We start from the raw sequence: 10,311 nt of genomic DNA, 5'->3' as shown, positions 1-10,311 counted from the left end.
TTGAGGTACCGATTATGATGTTGAGACGTGGGATGCTGATGTTGTTGTTGTTGGTGAAGCTGATACTGTTGGTGGTGACACTGATGGCACTGGTGGTGCTGGTTATGCTGCCGGTGCTGCTGCTGGTGCTCGTAGGTTTTGCACCATATTTTCTAAAGTCACTACTCGAGCGCGAAGCTCGTTGACTTCTTTTATTATTCCGGGATGATTGGCGGTTCGGACAAGGTGATGAATAAGATCTAGAATTTTAGATATTTTATACTCGTGATGAGATATCCTGGAAATGAGGGTGAAAATGGTGTTCCGGATTGGTTCGCCGGTAAGTGCTTCAGGTTCTTCGCCAATAGGGCAATGTGGTGGGTGAAAAGGATCACCTTCTTCACTTCTCCATTGATTAAGTAGACTATGAACCCACCCCCAATTCATCCAGAAAAGATGATGACTAATTGGTTGGTTCATTCCGGTTACGCTGCCATTGGAGCTCGAGGAGTTCGAGGAATCTAGTGAGAAATCCATATTATATGATCGAATAAAGGGTTTTCGATATGAGTTGGGTGTTGAATACTGAATGATATCTCCGTCTCCTCGAATACGTATATATAGTAAAGAGATTCCGTAATTTACGGAGGAAATTTAGGAAAAGTGTTAGACAAAGTCTATTGGGATAGATATGATAAGATATGATTTGTCTATACTCCATTTATGCAATAATTGCAGTATGACGTGCCTAGATTAAAAATGATAAGTATGTAATCAGATAAACTTTCGATTAAAGACTTTAAATTCGTAATGGCCTATTCAGGTCTAGGGGCTTGAGCTATAGGATCCTTTAAATCGGCAATCCAAACCCTTCCATCCTAGAGTTTCGTAGACGCCATCCGTCAAGAAAGTTCAAAAATAACGAGAAAACAAATTTTTTTTTTAAAGTAATGAATATAAATAGTGATGACATTATAATATCTTGAGAATCTTTATGAGTCAATAATGGCATTTTTTGGTTCGCAAACCAATGCACAAAGGCATAAGGGCACGTAATATAACAGGGAGGTTATATGCGTATGAGTATAAGTAATTACAAGCATATAAATTTCAAAAGTCATGGATAGCATTTCATGTAATACATACGTAATACACAAAACTATGATAGATGACATAGGAATGTCAAGAATTTCAGAATTCATGGTGTCGCATTTAAATGCGGTGGCATAAATGGAGAGTACTTAGAAGAGTAAGCAGAGTTCTTAGATTGATTCAGCATTCTAAGATATATTAAAGAATTCAATAAGTAAAGTTCCTAAGGTATAGTGTAGCATTTAACAATTATAGGCAACAGTTAAAGGCACTATAGTCAAGGAAAGTTGTAGTCCAACATTGCTATGGTACCTAATTGTATAAGGCACACATAATATGCAATCCTGGTTCTCTACAACAAACCTGCTCTGATACCAATCTGTCACACCCCCAAAATGATCCAGGGGTAATTGTGACCAATCATATCATAACACAGTTGTATAAATGAGAACGACTCTATATGAGACTTTTTAAATAAAACCTTTGTTAATAAAATAGCGGAAGCAGTAATAAATGTTTACATTATTATTAAAATGTAAAATAAATGGTTATGAACTAAAATATAATATGCGATGAGGACTCCATGCAAGCAACAAATCTATCATCACAAAGTTGCAAACAGCTAGCTCAATCATCACCTCAGACAAAACATGCTTAAAGTGTCAACCAAAAAGGTTGAGTGAAATTCACAGGTTTATAAATAATATCCAAAGTTTTAGACCACAAGATTTAGTTTAAAGTTGATCAATATAGATATATCAATCTAAAAGTGTTGCTGCAGTTTGTAATATCGCTAATAAACAAGTTTACCCTATGACACCTTGTACTGTCAGTGTCGTGGAATCATTATTATGTAACCAAAGACCAGCGGTCAAATGGTTAGAGATGTTACTCTCAATAGGCCTACTCACAATAATTAAGTTTGCATTTAAACGTAGCAATTAACGATATTACGTTAGGGATTTAGCATGAATCAAAGCATGACAACATAGTTAACAATTTAGTACTTGTGTCTAAGCGTAAAACAGTTATAAAGCAAGTATGTGTCTCACCCCAAAAGTTGTAAAACAGTTATGAAACAGTAAAAAGTGGGGCTATGAAGTTCACCTTAGTAGCACAAAAGAGTATTCCACGAAAGAATTGAACGGAAGGACGTGACCGAGATCTCAACCTAGAGATAGAACGTATGATCAGACATTGCCTAACAGACAATAGTATATAGTACTATATTGATAGTAATGGTTTACTAAAGAATTTCCATTTTCGGAAGGTTACTATTTATGAAAAGTTTTCACTTATAGTAATTTTCCAATTTTAGAAAGTTCGGGTTACTCTTTAGCAAGACGTTGTACAACTTTACTCAAACTTCATTGCTATCAAATAAGTCAGGAATGACCAGATGTAACCGGGGGCCCAGTACTCTTGACCAGAATCTAAGTCATGGCATTCGAGATCCACAAGCTTACCCATAAACGGCAACCTAGACATCATTCACTTACGACCGTGAGTAGCGATGAAGCTCACATGAATTGTACATTATCTTTGATTAACCTTCACTTTAGGTTTATATGTTATTATATATGTTATATTATATTTATTAATGTATTAACAATTTGATTATCTTATATTATATACTATAAGTTATTATTATTAAATTAGTATAGTTATAAAATAAGTGTTTATTAATAATGTATTATTATTAACTTACATTATAAGCATTATATTTTATTATATAGTATACTTAGTTATTAACCGTAAGTTATAATAATAATATTAATTTAGTATATGTAATATACTTATGTTAATCGAAAATTATACTAATATATGTTAATTCAAATATTAATTCATTAAATATTATATTTATAATTTTTATAAACTTAGTTAATTATACAATTCAGTAGGATATTTTATAAAAATAATTTTATCAAGTTTTTGTATTCATTTCCCACTTTTCTTTATATATATACTCAGTTTATATTAATTAAAGTTAATTAGGTAATAAATATTAAATCGACCTAAATAAATAATTTTATATTTTTTATAGGGTCCATATTCTGTACAAATGTTATAAAAATTATTAAATCAAATTTTATATCAAAATATTATTTATTTAATGTTTTCTAATTATTTAACCATTCTAATTGGCCTATAACTAAATAAATAGGTAAAACAATTAAAAATTAATTTTTATATTTTTTTTACAGTATAAATGATGCTACTAATCATATAAAAATTTTAAAAAAAATATTTAATACACGTTTGTATTTTTTTTGTATTTTCTTTATTATTTCTCTCGGTTTAGAATAATGCAAAAGTAAATTCTATTTAAATACTAATCGACCCATTTATTTAATTTTTATAATTTTTGCTTGTTTATAAGAGTATAATAATCTCAAAAAAAAATTATAATTATTTTTATTAATGTTTAATATTTTATTACGAATTTTTCATAGTTTTATATTTAATTAATAAGTAATTCGTAATTAAATATAAATAATATTCCAAAAATTCTAAAAATCATTTTCACATGTTCCTTAACAGTTCCAACTAATTTTTATACAATCCTTACTGATCTTAATATTTTATATCATTTATATCTATTTTATCTATATATATATATATATATATATATATATATATATATATATATATATATATATATATATATATATATATATATATATTTATATATATATAGTGGTTTTGATTAAAATATAGAATATATATATATATAAAATAGTAAATAAATTTTGATTTCAATTCTAATATTCTTTTTATGTTAATTTAAAGTTATGAAAATATTTTTTCCAGTTTTTATGTACATATACTAATTTTTATTGATTTATAGTATATATAAACTAACCGAAACAAAAATAGAAAAATAAATATATAGCACAACATATAAATTAATATTTTGACTTTAATAACTTATATGTGATTAATAGAATCTATAAAAATTATTTTTACTAATTTTAATGATTTATAACTATTTAATTCGATTTATATATTATTTTATGTAAACTGAAAGAAAAAAAATGAAATAAAAAGAAGGAAAAGAAAGTACCTCAAATTTCTTCAAACTTTGAAGAGAAAGATTTAGGGGTTGTGTGAAAAATATATGAGTTTTAGGTTGGTATTTATAGGTAAAAATGGTAGGTGAAAAAGAAAAAAATAATAATAAAAAAAATATCAAGGATGCTAATTTTGACAAACCTAATTTTGACATGTTAACCATGATTTCATGACCTACTGAGATGTTTGACTTTAGTTAACCACTTTGACCAGGTTGACTTTTGGTTTGACTTTGGTCGACTTTTGTTGACTTGCTTGGACTAGTTGACTTTTGCTTACATGATTGAGTCAGTCTGAGCACTAGGACTACGCGTACACTATGAGTTGACATAGTGTGACTTACGTATTTACTTAAGGTAACTTATTTGATTAGGTTGTATTTTACGGCCGTGATTGTCCGACTACCGTACCATTTTACTAAGAGTTTACCGTGCTTTGCAAAGGTGAGTCTACAGTCCCTTTTTCATCAACATTTTTGGGATGAGATACATGCTGCTTTTGAAACTATTTCTTAAACTGTTTTTACAACTATTTTACATATTAGGCACGAGTAACTAAACGAATATACATATGAGTTCAGATCAAAAATCTCTTAGCTTGATTATATTAATTACTTTAAGTAAGCTCGACTTATAGGGACGGTACCGTTAGGTTTGACAAACCTCGCCTCAACGTACGGGGTGCTTATTCTGTTGTTACTTGTACACCTGATCAGTGTATGCTTAGAAAGGGTAAAAGGAAGACGTGTAGCGCTTTAGCTATCCGCGGGTTAAAGTCTTATAATCAAGTGCTCATGATAAATGTATACTTTTACGAAGCTTTTCAGAAATCTCGTGGCCTAACTTACGATGAATGTTACTTAAACTTGGTATGTACAAACTTGAAACTAGACATGGTAATGTCTACAAGCAGTTGAAACAAAAAGAGCTTTTGATGTCCTACTCAGTTGAAACTTGACATCGCTGATTACAAACAGTTTAACACTTGACATTTGCTGTATGCAAATTTTTGAGATTAAACCTTGATCGTTAATACTTATTACTAATTTCTGAATACTGATTTTCAGATACCGATTACTGATAAATGATTTTGAAAATTGATTTTCGTCAAATGATTTATGGAAACTGTTTTATGAAACATACGATGAACTATTACTTAAACCTGTAGATTCACTCAACTTTATGTTGACCCGTTTTGCATGTTTTATCTCAAGTATTAATTGCTTTCGCTATAGAACTTTGCTGTTACATAGAGGTCAAGCCAAGCACTGGACCAGAGTTAACATTCCCTTAATGGATTTTGACGGGGTGTTATAGTTGGTATCAGAGCTTTGGCTATAGGGAACTAGGATGCATTAGTGTGTCAAACCATAGGGCGCATTAGTTAGTCTAGTCTATAGCTGTATTACCTTGGATGACTGTTATACGTCATGCTTGAACTGATTGCTTCACTATGCTACATGTAGGACGTTACATCACATACATATACACCCTATCCCCATATGATATGGACTTGGACTAAACACTATATCAAGAATCGCATACGTACACGCGACGCGAGACTTAATTGAATTAAGTTGACTACGCTATCTTGAACTTATGGAGTGATGTCGAATGGAAATGTGAGATAGCGTAATGTAATGACCGGGATTACATTACGGTAACTCATATAGAAGTTCCGACATCGCAAAATAAGGAATTTAGAGCGAGTCAAGTAGGTTACTTTGATAAACACCGTTTAGAACTTCAATCGTATAATCTCAAATATGAGTAGAAATTTACACTGTGCGAATTAATTGCTATTATAACCTATAAGAAGCGTGTAATCACATTACAACTTGTCACTACTTGACACTGTCCGTCACCACCGAACACTACTTGTCACTACAAAGACACTGCTTCGACATACTCGTCATCTCATACCACTACTCCTTACTACTTATCGTTGCTAACTACTACTCAAAGCTGCCCCTCACTGCTGGTCATGACAGATCACTACTCCTTACTGCTTGTCATTACTAGTCACTACTTAATGCTACCCATTACTACTTAACACTACTGAGTAATACTCATCACTACTAGCACTTCCACGATTTACTACTAGCTACTATGCATCACGATTCATTTCTGATATATCTTTAGAGGATGAATTCCTTGTAACAGCCTGCGCAATCCGTAGTAGATATTGTCTACTTGACGTCCGACTTACTTATCATTCAGCCACCTGCGGCTTCACGATTTTGCTTTCCAATACGAGTCTACTGGAAGAGGTATTTATACCCTCCCACATAAAGGATATTCCGTTCTTCTCCCCCACCGATGTGGGACAAGTATGATAACTCATCCTGCTTTTAACATTGACTTCAATGAAGTTCTTCATGAGTTTGTACTTACTCATCAATCATAATGTTTATATAATCTCAACACCGGTGCTGATAGAAGTTCTATAGCTATAGAATTCTGTCGCAACATTTAGAATCCAATATCTGCCTTAGAAAACGTGAACTTTATAGAACTATCAACTGGGAATAAAACGCGTCAAGATCGATGTCATTTTAGTTTAAGGAGGTCCTGTTTTAAGAAGGTTGATCGTACACTCCCATCGTAAACGTCTCTCACCAGAAACTCACCTCAAACTTTAATCGATGATTGCTCCTAATCCTATGCAAATTAGAAGCTAAGACCCATACCGTTAAGCTCATGACGACTTTCCGGACCGAACAGTATTTTTTCTAACGATTGGCGAGCCATTACAATAGAAATCTACTTGAGTGATGTTTGGAGTCAACTATTTTACTTGGACTACCATATTCTTTTATTTGACCTTGTAGTTGGAATGGACTGGTTAGCTGAGATAGAGCCGACATCGTTGGTTACCAGAAAGCGATTCACATACCTGTTACCTAAGATGAGCCTTTGATGGTGTATGGAGAATGAAGCAATATACCGTTACACTTCATCAATTGTTTGAAGGCGCAGAAGCACATAAGAAAGGGTTGTCTTGCTATGTTGGTTCACATGAGCAAAACTGAACCTGACGGCAAGAAGCTCGAAGATGTGTCGATTGTTAGAGAGTTTCCCGATGTTTTTCTGGATGAGCTACCCAGATTGCCACTGCATAGAGATGTAGAGTTCCAGATTGAATTAATGCCTGAAGCAGCACATGTAGCGCCCGCACCGTATAGACTTGCACCTTCAGTATTGCAAGAGTTATCTAGTCAGTTACAAGAGCCTTTAGACAAGGGATCCATTCGACCGAGTTCTTCATCATGGAGAGCACATGTGCTCTTTGTTAGGAAGAAGGATGGATCTAGGAGACTTTGTGTTGATTACAGAGAACTGAATAAGCTGACTATCAAGAATAGATATCCGTTACCTGTAAGACCCAAATTATTATTGTACAGCAGTGTAAATATGGTACATAGAGTGTGGGTATCATTGTGCAGTTAAACAGAAGTCAAAAACTGCCCAGAACATTATACGCGCCGCGCAGGGTTATGTGTGCGCGCCGCGCACTAGCCCTGTGCACAGTTTTTGGCTTTTTAATTAAAAGTTAAATGAAGGGTATTGTGGTATTTTCACATGGGGATGAGTTCAAGGCTGTAAATGGCCAGTTGTGTGGTGGACGAAACACTTTGAACATTTCCACCAACCACTTCATCTCTCCAATTAAAGGTTCTAGTTTGAGAAACTCATTTGAGTGAGAGAAAGCTCAAATCAAGGAGGAAGAAGTTGATTTCGGGCCAAACCGCGTATGTTAAAGTTATTCATCTAATCACTAGCTACGTTGTGATTGTGGTGGTAAGCTTTAACTTTGATTTCCTTATTTTAATTTGTTTAAGGGTGTAATACCCCGTTAGAATCCACTAACGGAATATTAACTCCTGGTCCCATAGTTTAGCGGTCACGCCCTCTATATGAGACGTTTCCGAAAAGTATTCGCATTAATCATTACAACAAAGGCATTTAATAAAGAAAATGTAACTGGAAACATTTGACGTCAATGACTAATGTATATGAACCCAAACATCTTAAAAGAAAAACTGTTTAAATGCGAATATTTGTTCTTGAAATGAAAATGATAAAACATGCTGGACGCCGTCCAGTTCTAGCAGCAAACAGCATATAAATTCAATTAAAGCGGAAGCACTAGCTCTATGTACCTGAGATGAAACATGCAAAACGTCAACGAAAAACGTTGAGTGAATCTACAGGTTTAGTAAATCATTTCTTAAGTTAGGCCACAAGATTTTTCTTAGAAAACATCGTAGGAAAAGTATACATTATCATGAGCACTTGATTATAAAGCTTTAACCTTTGCGTGAGCTGAGCACACGTCTTTAGTTTACCCTATACTGGCGATACACTGATCAAGTGTACGTGTTACAACTACATAAGCACCTGTTTAACGTTGCGTTGAGGTTTGTCAAACCTAACGGTACCGTCCCTATAAGTCGAGCTTACAAAGTAATTAATATAATCAAGCTAAGGGATTTTTGATCTTAACTCATATGTATATTCTTAGTAAGTTACTTGTGCCAAATATGTAAAACATTTGTAAAAAGCATGCATCTCATCCCTGTAAAACATAGTAGGGACTGTAGACTCACCTTAGCAAAAGCACTCGTAAAGATCTTAGCAAATCGTACTGTTGTCGAAACTCTCGACTGAACAACGCAACCTAATCAAGTAAATCATCTTAAGTATATATTAATAGGCCAAACTTCGTCAACCCATAGTGTACGCAAAGTCCTAGTGCTCAGACTGATTCAACGAACAAGTAAATGTCAACTAATCTAAGCAAGTCACCAAAAGTCAACCAAAGTCAACCAAAGTCAAACCAAAAGTCAACTCGGTCAAAGTGGTCAACTAAAGTCAAACATCTCAGTAGGTCATGCAACCATGGTCAACAAGTCAAACCTAGGTCATATAACATGTTATAGCTCGTAGTTTAGCAAATCGCATTTTTCACACCTTGTAGCATACTTTAGAAATTCGTACGTCGTAAAGAGATCCTACTATAGCACATAGAACATAAATCATATACTTATGATCAACTCCAGATCATAACTAGACTTAAAATAGATTCCAAAAAGTCCATCAAAAGCCTCATATGATAATTAAAAGTCAGAAGTCAGAAAGGATCAAGTCTAAGTTCATTACAGAAATTTCTGCTCGCGCGTCAGTTTTTAAACATATTTAAAAAAAATAGAAAATAGATTTTGACAAACTGCCATTTGGTTTCATCTCAAAACATCTAAAAGTTTAAGTGATAAAATAATTAGAAGCATTGCTTTAGCCAATTCGTACAGATTTGCAAAACATTACAGACTCATTAGTTTTTGACCATCAATCGGACATATCATTTAGACGAGCATATATCTCACGGAAAATCATGTTCTCGCAAGTTTGTATACAAATGAAACATATCAAGTAACATATAAAATAACATATTCCAGAATATAAAAGTCTAAATCAATTCCTAGTTCATTCTAGATATTTTTATGTGAACTTAAAAACTGATTCAGCATACTTTACAAATCAAATCTTCGTTTTATCATATCGGGAGCATTACATAACCTTTCGACGCAAATCTTTAGTCCAAATTGCATAACTTTTCACAAGGAATACAATAGTACACTTTATATAAGCTAAAACACAAAACAAGTAACTCAGAAAATTCGGATATCATGCAAACCCTAACGAAAACTTCGATTAAGCATATCTTGAGCATACGATAACGAAATCACGAAAAATCAGAGTCTAAAATTAATAATTTTTCGATATCTTTCTAATTAAACATATTAAAAAGTCAGATATCATGTCAATTAAATCATATCATCAATAAACAAATTCGTTTGTGGGTTTCCCTAGCTTTAAATACTTTGGATTAGGCCCTAATTCACACTAACTAGTGACCCACTACACAAATTAATTCCATTAAAGGGGTGGTGATGGTGGGTTCAGCCGATGGGGCCCTATAGGGGTGTCCTGGGCTCATTTTGCTAATTTACTTGAATGCGTGTGGTCCGTTTCGTTGTCGTTAATCGTACCGGGTCTCCGAAACATTAACTAGTCGTTGAAACGCAATCACCGAGTTTAATTCATTAAATAAATAATAAATTAAAAATAATCTTCTTAAAGTCAATAATTATCATAAATAATTATT

Source organism: Rutidosis leptorrhynchoides, chromosome 3 (assembly GCF_046630445.1).
Source record: "Rutidosis leptorrhynchoides isolate AG116_Rl617_1_P2 chromosome 3, CSIRO_AGI_Rlap_v1, whole genome shotgun sequence".
Taxonomy (NCBI): Eukaryota; Viridiplantae; Streptophyta; class Magnoliopsida; order Asterales; family Asteraceae; genus Rutidosis; species Rutidosis leptorrhynchoides.
The sequence above is the reverse complement of the archived record's forward strand: the minus strand, read 5'-3'. Positions refer to the sequence as shown.